The 12691-nt window shown below is 46.3% G+C and overlaps 1 protein-coding gene across 2 annotated transcripts in view; it reads left to right on the top strand.

The window, feature by feature from the left end:
* The first annotated feature begins 488 nt into the window (after window positions 1-488).
* Window positions 489-12691, top strand: part of LOC121879907 (SNF-related serine/threonine-protein kinase-like) — a 70700-nt gene continuing 58497 nt past the window's right edge. For both annotated transcript variants that reach the window (XM_042386696.1, XM_042386695.1), the window contains exon 1: window positions 489-531. The gene's annotated coding sequence lies outside the window, so the exon portion shown is untranslated. The remainder of the gene's footprint in view (window positions 532-12691) is intronic.

The raw sequence follows: 12691 nt of genomic DNA, 5'->3' as shown, positions 1-12691 counted from the left end.
CTCCTCTTATTGTTAATTGTACTCTGCTTCTTCTTGGATTCTTTGTCTTGTTCAGTGTTGTTTAAGAGTCCTTGTTTGTTTGCTTGTTAGAGTTGTTTAGGGTTATGAGTTACTTAATTTTGTTTGTGTGTCGTTGAGTTTCCTTTGTTTCACGATTTGTTAATTCATCCCTTCCCCCAACCAACCCCGCCCCGTAACCCCACCCACTCCCCTCTCCCCACCAACCCACTTCCCACCCTCCCAACCAACCCTCCCCCCACTCCTCCCTCCCCACCCACCCAACCCTCCCCCACCCCAACCAACCCCACTCCCCAACCAACCCACCCAACCAACCAACCCCCCCACCCTCCATTTTTTCAGAGCCATCACTTGTTTCAGCAAATTTCAATAGATTTGCTGTGTAAAAGTACCGAGTATTGAATAGTGCAATGTATAAATATATTTTTTTTCAGGTAAACAGATCATTATTTTCTATTTCTCTCTATTGTTTCAGGTATGGCGAGGCAAGAGTTTAAAGCTGTAGGTGTTTTGGTGAGTTTTTTGTTTTTGTTTTTTTTACTGTTATTGTGTTTGTTTATCGCTCGCTGTGTTTAGTCTGGGTGTGTGTGTATGTTGTGTGGTAGGTTGTGGCGGTGTCCGGGAGGTGAGGATTGTGTCCATGTTAAGGTGTTTAGGACAAGATGATAAGGGTTGGAGAAGGAAGAGGAAGAAAGAAGAGACAGAAGGCGGGAAACATTTAAGAGAGGAGGTACAACGAGATGAATTACAAGGAAGAATGAGGAAGTGCGAGGAGAAAATGAGGAGAGGAAGAAGGAAATATAAAGGGAGACGAGAGAGAGAGATAATAATAGAGAAAGAAAAATACTGCAACAAAAACAAACGAAACTTTGGGCATGAAGCAAACAAAAATTTTCTCCGGCCATTATTAAAGTACTCCCAGTGTGGTCAGGGAGCATCACATTGGCGTAGGAAATCAATTAATAACACTAAGACTACAGCCTAACTCACTCCTCTACCGTAACCAAAATCAATAAGGCTCATCAACTACCAATAAAGAACTTGTGGATGAAATTTCGTTGTAAAGTGACCAATACAACTTGAGTTATCGCGTGGACAACATTTGTAAACAGACTCACGGACGGACAGTACTGGAGCGATGGTGATGATGTAGAGTAACTGTAATGGCCCCAGGCAACCATTAAGGGTGAAGGGTCACAATTATGTTATGACAAGCATGGGGAGATGGTGACCGAGTGGGGATAATTAGTGCCCCCATTAACAAGGTTCCCTGTGAGGGCCAAATCTGTCGCACCTAACGTTACCTTACCTTACTCATCAGCCAGCCAGCCTTCCTCGCCCGCTTGTTCTACAGTATATCCCGAGGCAGCTGTTGATGGTGGGCGTATTATGTTACAGGGAGGTTTGTGTTGTGTTGTAATACTAATAGTAGAAGTTAATAATAATAAACCTTATAAATGGTAATGAAGATTTTGTAAACATTTAAAAAAAACAATAATAATATTAAAACAAGTAATAATAAGTTTGTCAAGAATATTAATGATAACAATTAGAAAAACGTACCATGAAAATCCGATTGAAAATAAAATATAAACAGGAAGTATCAAGAATAGACAATAAAAAATTATAAAAGCAGGAATGGGAAGAATATAAATAACTAGAAAATAATAAAACAACAAAATAAATGAACAAAATGCGCGTAGATATTAGGGACGATAAAGAAAATATGATAAAATTGAAGAAAGAAAATACTGTATCTAACCAAAATGAGTAAATGAATTAACAGAGATTATAAATAAATTGTTTAAATCTTATAATATGTAAATTAAGAGATTAAAATATACTAAACACGGTGGATAAAGTTATAATGGCGGAATGTTATCGTGGTGGTATGTGATATAAAGTTATCTAAATGTATCCTCCAAGTCGCTACTGTTCCGCATCTTACATAACTTTATCCTATCATAAATATTGGTTATCTTGTGGGCAATAAAATGTTGGATAACGCTCCGTGTATGTGTGTGTATGTGGGGGTCGTAGTCTAAGAGGTTCGTAAGTTAAACTCGTCTCGTGAGGTGTACGAATGTTGGGTCTCTCCGTCTCACTTAATCAGTGTCACATAAACGTCATAACATTCCTGAGTTTATGCTTGAAGAATTGTTTAGTTTTCCTTCCCAAGAGCTTATAATCATATGTATTTATTTTATGTATTTGTAATCTTATAAGACCTTTCAAATATGTGGAAATAGGGGATTTAAAATGACTATCTGGGTGACTGGGTGCCGCCATTTTGATGATGAAGCCGCTAAGTCAAGCGGCCATACCCGTCTTACTAGTATCAACTCGAGGCTGAATATAAAATTTTTGACCTAGTGACGTCAAACATTAGTTATTCAGACAAATAATAAAGAATAAGAGATATTGAAAGTCATTATAATCAATAAAGAAGACGTGGAATTATTCATATGACAGATGCGACGTTCATATGGAAATACGTCAATGTTGTAATAGTGAGGCAACACGTTACCCTTGGAAGGTATATACGATGTTGATATACCTTACTTATCATAACATTGTCGCCCTTGTTTTATATACAGTAGACTCGCTCCTTAGGCTGCATTTGCGCAATTTGTATTGGTGAAATCTGTCCAGGTTAGCTTAGCAAGACGTAAACAGTTGCTTCAGAAGACTAGGTAATGCCATACTGTCTAACGTGTACAAATATCATTATTTAATTTCTGTGGATATCAGTAACTGGGGTTTATTTACTTGGCTCTCATTTACAGGAACTCCTCTTGAATATTTTGTTTTCAGTTTAGTTAAAGTAAATAAGCTTGAATGACAGTCAAGAGACATACTAGTAGCACCTCTGTGATGGGTGGAGGTGTGATGGGTATGAGGGTGGAGGTGTGAGGGTGGAGTGCATGGGATTGGAGGGCTTGAGGGTGATGGCTATGAGGGTGGAGGGTGTGAGAGTGTGGGGCGTGAGGGTGTAGGACGTGAGGGTGTAGGACAGGAGGGTGGAGGGCGTGGGAGTGTAGGGCATAAGGGTAGAGGGTGTGAGAGTGTGGGGCGTGAGGGTGGAGGGATTGAGGACGTGAGGGTGGAGGGCGTGAGGGTGCGGGACGTGGGGTGTGTGAGGATGGAGAGCATGAGGGTGGAGGGCGTGAGGGCTGAGGCGTGAGGATGGAGGGGGTGGGTGGGGGGGGCGTGAGGGTGGGGGGGTGGAGGGTGGAGGGCGTGAGGTGGAGGCGTAAGGTGGAGGACGTGAGGGGTGGGGGGCGTGAGGGTGGAGGGCGTGAGGGGTGGAGGGCGTGAGGGGTGGAGGGTGGAGGGCGAGAGGGTGGAGGGCGTGAGGGAGGGCGTGAGGGTGGGGGCGTGAGGTGGGAGGGCGTGGGGGTGGAGGAGCGTGAGGGGTGGAGGGTGGGTGGGGGCGTGAGGGTGGAGGGGGGGGCGGAGGTGCAGGGCGGTGGGGGGGCGTAGGGTGGAGGACGAGGGTGGAGGGCGTGTGGGGAGGGGCGTGAGGGGTAGAGGGACGTGAGGGTGGGGGGCGTGAGGATGGAGGGCGTGAGGGTGGAGGGCGCGAGGGTGGAGGGCGTGGTGGAGGGCGTGAGGGTGGAGGGCGGAGGGTGGAGGACGGAGGGTGGAGGGTGAGGTGGGGGTGCACTGGGTCGCTTGCAGCTCCTATTGATCCTTCTGCAGAGGGCGGGTCTCGTTACTGCCCGGCTGCTGTTGCTACTGTTGTGACTACTGTTGCTGCTGTTGTGACTACTGTTGCTGCTGTTGTGACTACTGTTGCTGCTGCTGTTGTGACTACTGTTGCTGCTGTTGTGACTACTGTTGTAACTAATGTTGCTGCTGTTTTTACTACTGTTGCTGCTGTTTTGACTACTGTTGCTGCTGTTTTGACTACTGTTGTGACTACTGTTGCTGCTGTTGTGACTACTGTTACTGTTTTGACTACTGTTGCTGCTGTTGTGACTACTGTTGCTGCTGTTGCGACTACTGTTGCTGCTGTTGCGACTACTGTTGCTGCTGTTGTGACTACTGTTGCTGCTGCTGTGACTACTGTTGCTGCTGCTGTGACTACTGTTGCTGCTGTTGCGACTACTGTTGCTGTTGTGACTACTGTTGCTGCTGCTGTGACTACTGTTGCTGCTGTTGTGATTACTGTTACTGCTGTTGTGACTACTGTTGCTGCTGTTTTGACTACTGTTGCTGCTGTTGTGACTACTGTTGCTGCTGCTGTGACTACTGTTGCTGCTGTTGTGATTCATTACTGCTGTTGTAGTACTGTTGCTGCTGTTGTGACTACTTTGCTGCTGTTGTGACTACTGTTGCTGCTGTTGTGACTACTGTTGCTGCTGTTTTGACTACTGTTGCTACTGTTGTGACTACTGTTGTGCTGCTGTTTTGACTACTGTTGCTGCTGCTGTGACTACTGTTGCTGCTGTTGTGATTACTGTTACTGCTGTTGTGACTACTGTTGCTGCTGTTTTGACTACTGTTGCTGCTGTTGTGACTACTGTTGCTGCTGCTGTGACTACTGTTGCTGCTGTTGTGATTACTGTTACTGCTGTTGTAGTACTGTTGCTGCTGTTGTGACTACTTTTGCTGCTGTTGTGACTACTGTTGCTGCTGCTGTGACCTGTTGCTGCTGTTGTGGCTACTGTTGCTGCTGTTGTGACTACTGTTGCTGCTGTTGTGACTACTGTTGCTGCTGTTTGACTACTGTTGCTGCTGTTGTGACTACTGTTGCTGCTGCTGTGACTACTGTTGCTGCTGTTGTGATTACTGTTACTGCTGTTGTGAGTACTGTTGCTGCAGTTGTGACTACTTTTGCTGCTGTTGTGACTACTGTTGCTGCTGTTGTGACTACTGTTGCTGCTGTTTTGACTACTGTTGCTACTGTTGAGACTACTGTTGCTACTGTTGTGACTACTGTTGCTGCTGTTGTGGCTACTGTTGCTACTGTTGAGACTACTTTTGCTACTGTTGTGACTAATGTTACTGCTGTTGTGACTACTGTTGCTGCTGTTGTGGCTACTGTTGCTGCAGTTGTGACTACTTTGCTGCTGTTGTGACTACTGTTGCTGCTGTTGTGACTACTGTTGCTGCTGTTTTGACTACTGTTGCTACTGTTGCTACTGTTGTGACTACTGTTGCTGCTGTTGTGGCTACTGTTGCTACTGTTGAGACTACTTTTGCTACTATTGTGACTAATGTTACTGCTGTTGTGACTACTGTTGCTGCTGTTGTGGCTACTGTTGCTGCTGTTGTTAATACTTTGCTGTTGTTGTGACTACTGTTGCTGCTGTTGTAGCTAGTTGCTGCTGTTGTGATTACTGTTGCTGTTGTGACTACTGTTGCTGCTGTTGTGGCTAGTTGCTGCTGGTGACTACTGTTGCTGCTGTTGTGGCTACTGTTGCTACTGTTGTGACTACTGTTGCTGCTGTTGTGAGTACTGTTGCTACTGTTGTGATTACTGTTGCTGCTGTTGTGACTACTGTTGCTGCTGTTGTGACTACTGTTGCTGCTGTTTTGACTACTGTTGCTACTGTTGAGACACTGTTGCTACTGTTGTGACTACTGTTGCTGCTGTTGTGGCTACTGTTGCTACTGTTGAAACTACTTTTGCTACTGTTGTGACTAATGTTACTGCTGTTGTGACTACTGTTGCTGCTGTTGTGGCTACTGTTGCTGCTGTTGTGCTACTGTTGCTGCTGTTGTGCTACTGTTGCTGCTGTTGTGGTTACTGTTGTGGCTACTGTTGCTGCTGTTGTGGCTACTGTTGCTGCTGTTGTGGCTACTGTTGCTGCTGTTGTGACTACTGTTGCTGCTGTTTGTGACTACTGTTGCTGCTGTTGTGACTACTGTTGCTGCTGTTGTGAGCTACTGTTGCTGCTGTTGTGACTAGTTGCTGCTGTTGTGACTACTGTTGCTGCTGTTGTGAGTATGTTACTGCTGTTGTGACTTCTGTTGTTGCTGTTGTGGCTACTGTTGCTGCTGTTGTGGCTACTGTTGCTGCTGTTGTGACTACTGTTGCTGCTGTTGTAGTACTGTTGCTACTGTTGTGACTACTGTTGTTGCTGTTGTGGCTACTGTTGCTGCTGTTGTGACTACTGTTGCTGCTGTTGTGACTACTGTTGCTGCTGTTGTGACTACTGTTTTAACTACTGTTGCTGCTGTTGTGGCTACTGTTGCTGCTGTTTTGACTACTGTTTTAACTACTGTTGCTGCTGTTGGCTACTGTTGCTGCTGTTGTGACTACTGTTGCTGCTGTTGTGACTACTGTTGCTGCTGTTGTGACTACTGTTGCTGCTGTTGCTACTGTTTTAACTACTGTTGCTGATATTTTGGCGACTGTTGCTGCTGTTGTGACTACTGTTGCTGCTGTTGTGACTACTTTTGCTGCTGTTGTGACTACTGTTGCTGCTGTTGTGACTACTATTGTTGCTGTTGTGGCTACTGTTGCTGCTGTTGTGATTACTGTTGCTGCTGTTGTGGCTACTGTTGCTGCTGTTGTGACTATTGTTGCTGCTGTTGTGATTACTGTTGCTGCTATTGTGGCTATTGTTGCTGCTGTTGTGACTACTGTTGCTGCTGTTGTGGCTACTGTTGTGGCTACTGTTGCTGCTGTTGTGATTACTGTTGCTGCTGTTGTGGCTACTGTTGCTGCTGTTGTGCTACTGTTGTGGCTACTGTTGCTGCTGTTGTGATTACTGTTGCTGCTGTTGTGACTACTGTTGCTGCTGTTGTGACTACTGTTGCTGCTGTTGTGACTACTGTTGCTGCTGTTTTGACTACTGTTGCTGCTGTTGTGATTACTGTTGCTGCTGTTGTGGCTACTGCTGCTGCTGATTGTGTGTTGCTGCTGTTGTGGCTACTGTTGCTGTTGTTGTGGCTACTGTTGTGGCTACTGTTGCTGCTGTTGTGGCTAACTGATGCTGCTGTTGTGGTTACTGTTGTTGCTGCTGTTGTGACTACTGTTGCTACTGTTGTGACTACTGTTGCTGCTGTTGTGAATACTGTTGCTGCTGTTTGGCCACTATTGCTGCTGTTGTGGTTACTGTTGTTGCTGTTGTGACTACTGTTGCTGCTGTTGTGATTACTGTTGCTGCTATTGTGGTTACTGTTGCTACTGTTGTTACTTTACTGTTGCTGCTTAGTGATGGTAGTAGATGAGGTTGGTAGTAGTGGTTGCGATGGTGGTTATGCCGCTGGTTAGTAATGGGAGTTGATTATGGTGGTGGTCGTGGTATTGTTGGTAATGGTGGTAGTAATGGTGGTACTAATGGTGGTGGTAATGGCTATGGTTGTAGTGTTGTCAAATGCAATGGCTGTGCTGCTGGTTAGTGGCCGTGCTGTGGTGGTTACTGTTTTGGGTGGCTATGGTGGTGGTGGTAATGGTGGTAGTTATTGTTGATGAAAGCACCTCTGTTTATTTTGGTCTCTCTCTCTCTCTCTCTCTCTCTCTCTCTCTCTCTCTCTCTCTCTTCTCTCTCTCTCTCTCTCTCTCTCTCTCTCTCTCTCTCTCTCTCTCTCTCTCTGGCGTGTGTGTGTCGTGCCATGGTTTTATTTCGTTTATTGACACGATGCAATACACAAAACAATACCACAAATTTACACACGACACGAGATATAAAACACACACACACACACACACACACACACACACACACACACACACACACACACACACACACACACACACACCGTCTGGCGTCCCCGTTGTGTAGGGTTTATCTACACCCACTACCAGGTCATCAGAAGACAGACAGGTGTGTAAAGGTCATTAGAGAATATATGCAGTGTGACTCATTAACCGACAGGTGCACTGTAGCCATCACGGTACAGGTGTTCAGTGTCAGGAGAGGTGGGAGACTGCAGCGACAGGTGTAGGAGGGAGCGTGGGAGAGGCTTAGGAGGTCGTGGGAAAGTTGACGACAGATGTGGGTGATGTTTTATTGTGTGTGTGTGTGTGTGTGTGTGTGTGTGTGTGTGTGTGTGTGTGTGTGTGTGTGTGTGTGTGTGTCCCCTTCACCTCCCTCCTTCCCCTTTCCAACCTTCCCCACTACCTTCTACCCCCTCCCCTGCCAGTCCTCTTAGGCCCCAATCTAGCTTAATCTAACCATAAGATTTAGGGCCCCAGTCCTGATAGACCTAACCTCACCTCCCGTAAAGGTCATCTTACACAACACCTTAACGTGACTGTGGTGTTTACGCTTGATTCTACTCTATATAAATGGTTATTATTATCCGTTACTTTACATGTTTGGTGTTATGTATCTTGATAAACATAATAATTAGTGGAAAGAGAAGAAATAGTGGTGTTACATACGAGGTCTGTCCGGAAAGTATCCAGCCATTGTGAATATCGTGAGAACTGGTTGTGCGGCCTTGATGTAACTTGGCAGCCACTCAGAGAGGACCGTACTGCGCATGCATGAACAGCTACACTCCCGTGGGACAACTCAGTTGACCGGCAGACGCCGTTGAGTGAGCGTGGGTACTGTGTGACCTTTGCATTTACAATGATCAAACAATAACGAAGGAGTACTACATCGAAGTTCTTCGCCGGCTGAGGGATGCAGTAAGAAGAAAACGACCGCAGCTGTGGGCAAGTGGTGACTGGCAGCTTCATCATGACAACGCACCTGCCCATTCTTCACGTCTCGTGCAGGGTTTTTGGCAAAACATCGCATCACCCAGGTCTCTCAGCCCCTACAGCCCAGATTTGGCTCCTGCGACTTCTGGCTTTTCTCCAAAGCTAAAATCGCCATTGAAACGGAGGAGATTTCAGACCGTGGACGAGATTAAGGAGAATGCGATGAGGCAGCTGATGAAGATCCCGAAAGAGGACTTTGCAGACTGTTTTGAAAAGTGGAAGGGACGCTGGGAGAAGTGTGTGAGGTCCCAAGGGGAGTACCTTGAAGGGGACTAAGGCTCCATTGTCCTTGGTAAGCAATATTTTTTTTTAATAGTAAATGGCTGGATACTTTCCGGGCAGACCTCGTACATTAAAGACAGCCAATACTTCACGGTTATATATGGATCGAACATTATGTGAGCCAATGAGTTATAAGAGGAGGGCGGGCTTCTTAACCTAGCCAGAGTACCGTCCGCATACCTGAGGGTTGGCGACCACAGTCCTCCACTCTCAACGTTCTCGGGCTGTTTTTGCCAATCCTCTAAGGTCTTGTATCTCTCTGGGGACCCAGTTGTTTAATTTCATTCCTCCATCCCTGTCACTGCCTTCCCCTGGCCCTCCTACCCTCAACTTCACCCATTAATATTTCTGTTCTTATTCCCTTATTCCTTAATTATATGGCCAAAGGCTATACTGTAGTGCCGAGTCATTATTGTTCCGATATCGTAAGTTGGTAACGTGAGGAATTTAATTTCATACTGAGAGAGAGAGAGAGAGAGATTTCAGTTGAATAAGTGAACTAATTATGGACGAGGAAAACACGAGCAATCTCACTTCTACCTTGAGTCGAGCGGAGAGAGAGAGAGAGAGAGAGAGAGAGAGAGAGAGAGAGAGAGAGAGACTCTTATTACCAGGATGGAAGGAAACAGGATATAGTATCAATAAGGGGCAGGATTAACCAGTATAGGATGGATATGAGGATACGTTAATCCTTAGAGTACGATGGTTTAACCCCACGAGTTAGTGACATCGTACTCAAGGGATTATATACGTTAAGAGTACTTGTGGGAATAATTCATAGTACTCAAGGGGTTAAGACATCATACTCAAGGGGTTAAGACATCATACTCAAGACACTTTACACCTTACAGTGACGTCGCCACCATAAGACACACACGGACGATGGTGCAGTCTGAAGATTTCTATCCTAATTTGCATATGGAAAGTACTTTGACTTTCTCGTCTCATCATCTACACCGGGGTTGTAATGAATCACTGGAGAGAGAGAGAGAGAGAGAGAGAGAGAGAGAGAGAGAGAGAGAGAGAGAGTTAGTTAAAAGATTATAGGAATTACGTGAAGATTAGGCACTCAGCTTATTTCACTTTTAAGATTAACCTGACCTGACCTGACCTGACCTGACCTGACCTGACCTGACCTAACCTAACCTAACCTGACCTGACCTGACCTAACTAACTAACATAAACATCGCTAAGGGTAGAGTGATGTTTAAACGTATTGAGTTATTACCGAGAAACTTAAAACAAAAGAACATTAAGAGACCATAAGTGGTCCTGTGGTCTGGTGGTCTTTTTAGGGGAAAGCATATGGTCCTGTGGGCTGGTGGTCTTTTTAAGGAAACCATGGTTCTTGTGGTCTGGTGGTCTTATTAGGGAAACCATAAGTGGTCCTGTGGTCTGGTGGTCTTTTAAGGGAAACCATAAGTGGTCCTGTGGTCTGGTGGTCTTTATTAAGGAAACCATAAGTGGTCCTTGGTCTTATTTAGGGAAACCATATGGTCCTGTGGTCTGGTGGTCTTTTTAAGGAAACCATAAGTGGTCCTGTGGTCTGGTGGTCTTTTTAAGGGAAACCATAAGTGGTCCTGTGGTCTGGTGGTCTTTTAAGGAAACCATAAGTGGTCCTGTGGTCTTATTTAGGGAAACCATAAGTGGTCCTGTGGTCTGGTGGTCTTTTTAAGGGAAACCATAAGTGGTCCTGTGGTCTGGTGGTCTTTTTAGAAACAAAGTGGTCCTTGGTCTGGTGGTCTTCAAAAGAGGCCATGATGACGCATCCTCAAGAATTTCTGATCAACGAGTCGGTCAGATGGTCCAGTCGGGAGGCTGGGAGGAAGGAAGGAGGAGGATGGAAGGAGTAATGAAGGAGGAAGGATGGAGGAAATGGGGAAGGAGGAGAAGTGGAAGGGAGTAAGGAAGGAGGAAAAGATGGAGGAAGTAAGGAAGGAGGGAAGGCCCCAAGTCGATGCCATAAGGAAGATGATATTTAGTTGGAGGTGAGGTAGAGGTGTGGGGAGAGTTAGGTACCTTAGGGTGATGGGGGGGTGATGGGGGTGGGGGTGATGCTGGTGGTAGCCGGTGGGACACAGTTAATACCATGCATGACAAATATGGTATCGAGGTGTGTGTGTAAATGGTAGTGTAAGTGGTCTGACTCACCCCTCACAACACACACACACACACACACTGATCATTCATTCATTCATTCATTCATTGTTATTCATCTTGTGTAATTTTTTTCTGTGATCACGAGTTGTAGTTGATTATCCAAAATTTCTGGAGATAATGAAGAGATAGAAGGAGGTTGATAAATGTGTAGGAAGAGTAGACGGTGATTAAGGAGAGTTGTTATTGTTGTTTTGATGTTGTGAGTTATTGGTCCCAGTGTCCTTGTACCTGTGCTTGTGACCCATACCTGTGCTTGTGTCTGTACCTGTGCTTGTGTCTGTACCTGTGTGTGTCTGTACCTGTGCTTGTGTCTGTACCTGTGCTTGTATCTGTACCTGTGCTTGTATTGACCGTACCTGTGCTTGTGTCTGTACCTGTGCTTGTATCTGTACCTGTGCTTGTGTGTGTCTGTACCTGTGCTTGTGTCTGTGCACACATGTACCTGTGCTTGTGTCTGTACCTGTGCTTGTGTGTACTGTGCTTGTATCTGTACCTGTGCTTGTGACCGTACCTGTGCTTGTGTACTGTGCTTGTATCTGTATGTGCTTGTCTGTACCTGTGTGTCTGTACCTGTGCTTGTATGTCTGTACCTGTGCTTGTGTGTCTGTACCTGTGCTTGTGTCTGTACCTGGCTTGTATCTGTACCTGTGCTTGTCTGTACCTGTGCTTGTGTCTGTACCTGTGCTTGTATCTGTACCTGTGCTTGTGTCTGTACCTGTGCTTGTATCTGTACCTGTGCTTGTGACCGTACCTGTGCTTATGACCGTACCTGTGCTTGTGTCCGTACCTGTGATTGTGTCTGTACCTGTGATTGTATCTGTACCTGTGCTTGTATCTGTACCTGTGCTTGTGTCTGTACCCGCCCCTCCTGACCTGACCAGTAGATGATTTTGGTGTCTGAGGAAGGATTTTTTTTTTCAGTTGTGCTCTAACTTTCTAAGGCAGCCATCGATCGGGGAAGAAGAAATCATTGAGAAATATTGTGTTAGGTCCTGGCCAAGTGATACCCGTGGTGTTATTGAATGATTGGGGCATGAGGGTGGCAGGCTTGGGCACATGAGGGTGGGTATTGCGGGCGTACGGGTGGTGGGTGGGATGTGTTATGAGTAATGGTGTGTGGTGGTGAGATGGTGGTGGAAGGCGGAACTGGGTGGGTAAGTGGTGGTGGAGGGTAGAACTGGGCGGTAAGTGTTGGTGGTTGGAGGGCGGAACTGGGTGGTAAGTAGTGGTGGAGGGTAGAACTGGGCGGTAAGTGTTGGTGGTTGGAGGCGGAACTGGGTGGTAAGTAGTGGTGGAGGGTAGAACTGGGCGGTAAGTGGTGGTGGTTGGAGGGCGGAACTGGTGGTAAGTGGTGGTGGAGGGTAGAACTGGGCGGTAAGTGGTGGTGGTTGGAGGCGGAACTGGGCGGTAAGTGTTGGTGGAGGGGTAGAACTGGGCGGTGAGGTGGTGGAGGCGGAACTGGGTGGTAAGAAGTGGTGGTGGAGGTAGAACTGGGCGGTAAGTGGTGGTGGAGGGTAGAACTGGGCAGTAAGTGTTGGTGGTTGGAGGCGGAACTGGGTGGTA

Source organism: Homarus americanus, unplaced genomic scaffold (genome assembly GCF_018991925.1).
Source record: "Homarus americanus isolate GMGI-L3 unplaced genomic scaffold, GMGI_Hamer_2.0 scaffold29478, whole genome shotgun sequence".
NCBI lineage: Eukaryota > Metazoa > Arthropoda > Malacostraca > Decapoda > Nephropidae > Homarus > Homarus americanus.
Note: the sequence above shows the minus strand (reverse complement) of the source record. Positions and strands in the feature narration are given on the sequence as shown.